Below are 8,234 nucleotides of genomic sequence, written 5' to 3'. Positions count from 1 at the left end.
CATTTTGCTCAGAATAAGTTTATTGAAGAATATTCGTTAGTTAAACAACGATTTGTAACTTTATAACAATATGGTGTTGAAAAACCTACACGTGTTGTACAAAATACAACAGCGTGAGTAACCGAAGGTTAATAAAAATTGATTAAAATTATTCAAGTAAACTCTATTGATGTGAATCAAATAGAATGGCATTACAGGAAATTATGCATAGTTCAAAAACCTATAAACTAGACCTTTACTAGGCAATGTATATGTTAAAGAATAAGATTTCCTCTTACAACTTACTTTTTTTTATACAGATAACAACCAAAAACTTTATTCGAGGTATAACACGATGCATTATCACACGTTTTGTTTAGTTTAAAACCAAAGGATCTGGAGACAGAAAAACGCCCCGCCTACTTTTCAAAGTACTTTGCAAAATGCTCGATTCCGGCTGGTTGATTTCAGTGCCGGGAGCTTCTTTGCGCAGTCTTTCGTACCAACTGGACACGCTAGCGTACTTGCTCAAATCGACTTTAGCGACTTCGTAGGTGGAAATCGTAGCCAGGATGCTTAAATCGGCAATGGTCAGCGAATCACCAGCCACGTATTTGCTCTTCTCGAGGAACTTATCTAGAAACTCCAAGCCATCCAACATTTTCTTTTCCTTTTCCTGGTCAGCCGGTTTTTTGGCGAAGACCTGCGGGTAGACGTAATCGGCAAATCGCTGGTATAGAGTACCCTGATCGAAGTACAACCGCTGGTTAATCAAGGCCCGTTTCTGTGGATCCTTCGGATACAGGGAATCATCTTTGCCGTACTTCTCCACCAGGTAGGCCATGATGGCACGGGATTCCCACAGTGGAAAACCATTGTCCACTATCGTCGGGATGCAGTGCTGTGGGTTGATCTTAAGGAAGCTCGGTTTTAGGTGCTCGCCGGCCATCAGATCGGTAAGCTTGAGATTCAGTTCGACGCCAACGGCGGCGGCGGCCATCTGAACGGCCAGGCATGGCGCAGATCCTGGCAGATAGTAGAAATCCATTTTGTTTTTTTTTTTTAGATTTTATTCAAACGATTGAAAATTAGCACTAAAGAGCACCACAACGAAAGCTAGAAAAAGGCACTTTGAATTCGACTTCAACCAGCGAAGTACACGACTGAACTCTGAACGACTGAAATTAATAACAACTTACTTATCCTTACTCAGGAATTACATGAAAATAGGATCTATCAAAATTTAAAAGTGTTCCTATTTTGTTCAAAATTTGTAAACTTATTCAATTTTCAAAAATTTTATGTAAACCAACGCATTACGCAACGTTAACCAATAGATGAATTATGTTCCGAAAACGTATCGATTTTTATCTCAAATACCAAGTAAGACCGTATAACAAAGGTTCCTTCCACCACTAGGTGGATTAAATCGGGTTTTTTTTTTATCAAATTTGAATATAGGTCCCACTTGCACCAGAAAATTGACTTAATTTTAAAAATTCTTCTTAGTTTCATTTCATGTAAATAGTCCTTTTTTGTAATCAAACCTTCATGTGATACTACTAAAACACAGTATCTGTGTTGCAAGAATTTTAATCCTCCGATGTTCTAGTTTTTATTAAATTTAAAAATTTCGTATTAAATAAATATTATTGATGATTTATAGAGATTTACACCCATGCTGCCAAATGGCGGCGTAGGGCACCAGATGTTTAAAATAATCATAGGTGTAAATTATACAGCTGATTTAACCCTAGCTATGCAATTTTTAAATCCCACTTGCCATCTTAGTACAAAAAGTAAATAATTAGAGCAGCAGGTCTAGGAAAATAGAAGAGCTCGATTTTTAAAATATTGTTTTAATTGTAAGCCAATAAGCCATGGGTTATGCCAGATTTTTTATTGCATGCCATGCAAATAAATAAACATCCAAATTACTTGTTATGGTAATAAAATACATATTGCTTGAATCAATCTTCCTTATCTGACGCTTTGATAAATTCAAAACGAGCATTATTTCACCATTCAAACCAAACCCCGAACGAACAACGACATACCACCATGTAACCAATTTCTTCAATAGGCATGGCTCCAATTTATTCGGCAGCATGAACCTTATGCACAAAAAATCGACAGTTAAAAGTAGTGATGGGCAATCCGCTCCTGATCCATGTAAAAGATCCGGATCCGTAAAAAGAATAACTGATCCGTGAATCTTCTCTTTTAAGACACGGATCTTGCCCGTGCGACTTTTAGTTTGCAGCGAACTTCATTAGGTTTTATTTCACTGATGGCAGTTTTACCTAGAATTTCATTTTATGTCTTATCTAGTAGTTCTTCGTTCTCTTCACTCTATTTCAGGTTACTGTCATGAAGGCAGTCTACTGACAAGACAGGATAAAACAAGATCAGAGACAACAGACCGTATGAATAAAAGAGTTAGAGCAAATGCTCCCATACGATTTAAACGGGAAAAGCAAAGCAACCTGTTTTATTCATACGGCCTAATGGCTCTATTTTTCGCGCGCTTTATAATAAATTCAAATTTGTATTTGAATGGAAATGTCTCCGTAGCCATAATGCATTTTAACAAAATGAGAGAAAACCAGATCCCTGTCACGACAGTTGCCAGCTGAAGCCGCTTCCGATAGTGGTGGTAATAGAGGTAGACAACAAACTTTTAAACAAAATTTATACGAGACAACGCATGTATTTAATGCTGCGCAGTATGACGAATGCAGCGTGTTCTTTCCCCTCTTTCTTTTATCGTAAAAAATAAAACTATCAAAAGTCAGAATTTTCCTTTCTTACGTTGCCGATAACAAACAAAACGAACATGTTTCATTATCTACATCCCACATGCAACAAATTTTCTGAAGCATAAAACCGCATATGATTGCGTAATTCTTACAGCTACTGTCAAATTTGACGTAAAATCGAGCCAGCAAGCCTGGCTCAAACGGCTTCAAGAAAAATGTGTGAGAATGACGTTCGTGCCAGGGATGTGGAGAAAATCCGTTTGAAATCACTAGCTTGTACGAGAAACGCGTGCACGTGAAGCATGGCCACGCAATCTCCGTAGAATCTTCTTCAGAGTTATGTCTTTCTGTCTATGGAGTAACATTGACTCTTTTTCTAAAATTCTGCATGAAGAGTAGGGAAAACCCCAGTGTAACTAAAGATCCGAGGAACCGTTCCGAAGATCCGGATCCTTGACTAAATGAACCGGCTCTGATCCGATCAGTCTAGTGATCCGTTTTGCCCATCACAAAGGCGACGACAAAAGAAACAACGACTAACTGGATGCGTAAAAAAGTATGTATTAAACCTATGTCGATTGTGTTGAAAGGAGTGAACAAAGGGTCTGTGAAGAACGAATAACAGAATAGAAAAAATTTGTACTGAGGGGAACACGCGACAGTCACCTGTTGTCGCTGTGATAGTGGTTTTGTCATTTCAATGACTTTCATCGGTTATATTACTGCTATGGTGCAGTAGCCTGATAATCGACAAACTACTGTCAGCGTGCGGTACTTTTCAGAAGCCTGCTCACAACCCCTTTGACCGATCTACTTAAAAACCGTCCCAAAGCGGTTAAGTGGACTCTTGAGACAGACCAGGTCTTCCGAATTATCAAAGAAAAATTAATTAGTGCTCCTGTTATAGCGAATTCCGACTTTTCCCTGCCTTTCACATTGCAAACTGATGCGAGCGATCACGCGATTGCGGGCATGCTTACGCAGATCCAACACGGCGAGGAAAAGGTTATAGCATTCCACTCAGAAAAACTGAACGGTGCTGAACTTAATTATCACGCCGCCGAAAAGGAAGGTTTGGCCGCTTTGAGAAGCATTGAAAAGTTTAGGTGCTATCTCGAAGGGACCCAGTTTACTTTAATTACGGATTCATCTGCACTAACTAACTTTCGTAATGCGTTCGAAATGGCAAACGTCGTCTAGATTGTCACGCTGCACAGTGGTTCAAAAGGCGAAATACGTGATCGTGTGATATTGCGCCGAAACGTGAAGCTTTTCGCATGTAGTGTCTTTAGGAACATTTCTTGGTATAATAAGCCTCTTCTTGTGAGAGAAATCTTTGGGTGATTGATTCCCTTAGAAGTAAGATACGAAATTTATTTTCTCTTATATTCGAGATACAGGTGTGGTACTTTCGACAAAGTTGTTGTAAATATTAATACAAACAACTTTGTCAAAGACACCATACTTGTATCTCTTCATGGAAATTATCTATTAAGCGTTATTCGTGGACAAACCCTTTAACACAGTTTTTAAACCCTGACTTATTCTGGTCAATTTTGACGTGTTCATAGTGTTCTAGAAAGTTGTTTATCTTGCTAAAAACAACGTTTCTGTAGGACATTATTATATGTTATTTTTCAAAGTTTCGGAGATTTTGAGCTTTTTTGGTGAAAAATAGTACTTCTTTGAGCTTAAATATTTCCCAAGGTGGCAAATGGTGGCAGATCAAACAACTCCTACCTAAAAGTACAACAAAAACCCTGTAAAAGCAAGTGTCAATTGACTGTATCCGTTTGTATCCTCAAAAGTTATATTTGTTTTAAAAATCCATCTCAGTCATGTTTCCAGAACAATTAAACTGTACTTCGGATGCAATAAGCGCCATTTTGTTTACGTTGACAATCTCATTCTAACAAGTTAAGTTACCAGCAATTTTTTCGCCTATTTTCGAGTCGAAAATGAATGTAGATTTAAAATTATTTGACGCAATTAATAAGAGAAAAGCTTCCAAATAACTTACCTATGCCTATTTTGTTCAATTCCTTCGATTGATGTCTTTTCAAAAGAACACACTCTGGCTGGGTCCGAATGGCCGAAACACAAATGGTCGAATCACGAATGGCCGAAATCCAAATGGCCGAATTTCAAAAGGCCGAGTCATGAAAGACCGCATTTTCTCGGAATGACTAAGTAAGCAGTACGTCATATATAGTTAATTATGTTAAATAAAGGTGTAGGTGAGACGAAAATTGAACAAACTAGACTTAAGTTAGTTATTTGGAAGCTTTTCTCTTATTAATTGCGTCCATTTTAAGTTTACATTCATTTTCGAATCAGAAATAGGCGAAAAAATTGTTGTTAACTTAACTTGTTAGAAAGCGATTGTCAACGTAAACAAAATGGCGTTTATTGCATCCGAAGTACAGTTTAATTGTTCTGTAAACATGACTGAGATGGATTTTTAAAACAAATATAACTTTTGAGGATACAAACGGATACAGTCAATTGACACTTGCTTTTACAGGGTTTTTGTTGTACTTTTAAGTAGAAGTTGATTGATCTGCCACCACTTGCCACCTTGGGAAATATTTAAGCTCAAAGAAGTACTATTTTTCACCAAAAAAGCTCAAAATCTCCGAAACTTTAGAAAAATAACATATAATAATGTTCTACAGAAACGTTGATTTTAGCAAAATAAACAACTTTCTAGAACACTATGAACACGTCAAAATTGACCAGAATAAGTCAGGGTTTAAAAACTGTGTTAAAGGGTTTGTCCACGAATAACGCTTAATAGATAATTTCCATGAAGAGATACAAGTATGGTGTCTTTGACAAAGTTGTTTGTATTAATATTTACAACAACTTTGCCGAAAGTACCACACCTGTATCTCGAATATATGAGAAAATAAATTTCGTATCTCACTTTTAAGGGAATCAATCACCCAAAGATTTCTCTCACAAGAAGGGGCTTATTATACCAAGAAATGTTCCTAAAAACACTACATGCTACTTCACGTTTTGGCGCAATATCACATGATCACGTATTTCGCTGTTTGAACCACTGTGCGCTGGAGCCTTGAATTGCAACAGCATGATATGATAATTGTTGCGGATCATATGATATACTTACCGATGAAACTATCCTGCAATTTGAAATAATACTTTCTAAATTAAATAATTATACTCACCTCAATACTTACCTTACATTATATACACTTTGATACTTACCTCTATGATGAAAGCAACGGAACTAGATAAACGCATACTTATACAAACATGTATCAAATCAACAAAACCGAAAGATTAATTACACACCAGTATTGTTACAACCAAGCAATCGAACACGTCTTAAATTTTATGATTAACGCTCTCCGAAAATCATTTCACGTGGTTCCAGAAACCACAGTTTGTTCACCCAGTGTGATCTCCTTTCCCGGACCAATTCCGGAAGATTCCGAACAATAATCAAACATCGTAAAGGGAGGGATAACATCGTTCCGGATACCTTGTCCCGATCGTTGGAAGTTTCCGAAATGGATACCAAATCAGACTGATATGCCAGACTATTCATGTCAGTGCAACGTCATCCCGAGAATTACATCGATTTCAAGATTGAAAACGACAAATTATACAAATTTATGTCTTCTCAATCCGATATTTTGGACTACGTGTTTGACTGGTAATTATGTGTTCCAGAGGCAAAACGTAACGAGATTCTAGCGAAACATCACGATGATTCGTTTCATGTCGGTTATGAAAAATCAGAGGGGTTGTGTACAAGACACGACCGCATATATAGGTGACGCAGGACTACGTAAGTCTCTTTGTAGTGATAGTGGCATGTACTCATGCTTGTAATCATTCGATTCTTCATGTATACATGCTATATGCAACATATATACATGCTACATGCGTTGTATGTAACATTTATCAAAGTAGTAACATTGCATACGTTCAATTCTCAAAAGATTGTGCATTTGAAAACAATTTAACAAAATCAAGAACACAAACTATTGCTTTCCTGCTACCTTACTGAAATTAAAGATTGTTTTTATTATCCATGGTTTCCCACTTTGAAGGGATTTTACCAATTCAATCCTATTTTATCAACAGTACATCTTTTCACTACACTTCTAATGAAACGGCAAGCATGCGTATTCATACAGAGTCGTATTGTAACCGAACACTACAGCTGTAGCACATATTTCCAACACAGATATCAAATTCGCCTAGGTTTAATCGTCTCGCAGTAAAGAATTAGCGATCTGTTGGGACAACGAATTTGTGTCATTTTTTCTGGCACACTTCCCTAACACAGACATCAAATTGGACTAGGTTTAATCACGTTCGTAAGAAATCTGTTGGCACGAGGGGGCTTTGTCACTCTTTCTGGCGTACTTCCCAAGCAAGGACATCAAAATGGTCTAGGTTTAACCGCGGTGTTAAGAAATCTTGTTGAAATAAGGAAGCTTTGTCACTTGTTTTGGCTTACTTCCCAAGCACAGATATCAAATTGGTATAGGTTTAGATCATCGCAAAGAATCTTCCAACCAATTACGAAGCGAGAATTCTGGTAAAACATAGGTTCATTATTTTCAATTTTTCAATAGTTCAACATCAAGAATCCATACTTTTCTTCATTTAGGTCAATTCTTAGAAGATTTTCCGATCGATTGGTGTAAGAATATTGAAAATCGATTGGAAAACCGCTGAGCTATTAGTGCTCAAAACCTTTCATTTTTCGTGACGCTCGCATTTTTCGATTTTTTGGAATGACACCCTATCTCAAAACTTGCCGTAAGACGTAGTCCTACGTCAAAAACCAAAATCAAGAAATATTTCTATTGGCCTCGAATGGCAGGGGGTATAAAGAAATATGTTGCAAACTGGGATATTTGTAAGCGAATCAAACATTCAACTGTCTCGACCGTGCCTGAAATGGGTAACCAACGTGTTACGACTCAACCATTTCAGATCCTCACGCTAGACTACATACAGTCTCTCCCAAGGAGCGCACGAGGAAATGCACGTCTGCTCGTTGTTATGGATGTATTTTCAAAATATTGCATCCTTGTTCCGGTACGGAACATCTCTGCCAGCAGTGTTTGTGAAATATTAGAATAACAGTGGTTTAGGCAATTATGTGTTCCAGAATACATTATTTCGGATAATGCCACCACTTTCCTTTCAAACGAATTCCAAAACCTGCTGGCAAAATATGAAGCCCAACATTGGGCCAGTGCACGTCACCATAGTCAGACAAACCCTACCGAGCGACTGAATCGCACGATAAATGCGATGAACAGGAGCTACGTGCGGGAGAACCAGAAGCTATGGGATACCCGAATCTCTGAAGTTGAGTTCGTCTTGAACAATACCATCCACGCAACGATTAAATACACTCCTTATCGAGTGATCTTTGGCCATGAAATAGTTACAAAAGGATCGGATCATCGATTACAAGGGGTCGATGAACTATCTCCAGACGAACGC

General features: G+C 37.7%; 1 pseudogene; it reads right to left on the bottom strand.

The window, feature by feature from the left end:
* Nucleotides 1-398: 398 nt before the first annotated feature.
* LOC128738047 (glutathione S-transferase 1-like) lies at nt 399-1,124 on the bottom strand (annotated as a pseudogene).
* Nucleotides 1,125-8,234: the final 7,110 nt, after the last annotated feature.

The sequence above is a fragment of the Sabethes cyaneus genome, chromosome 2, assembly GCF_943734655.1.
Source record: "Sabethes cyaneus chromosome 2, idSabCyanKW18_F2, whole genome shotgun sequence".
Taxonomy (NCBI): Eukaryota; Metazoa; Arthropoda; class Insecta; order Diptera; family Culicidae; genus Sabethes; species Sabethes cyaneus.
The sequence above is the reverse complement of the archived record's forward strand: the minus strand, read 5'-3'. Positions and strand labels throughout refer to the sequence as shown.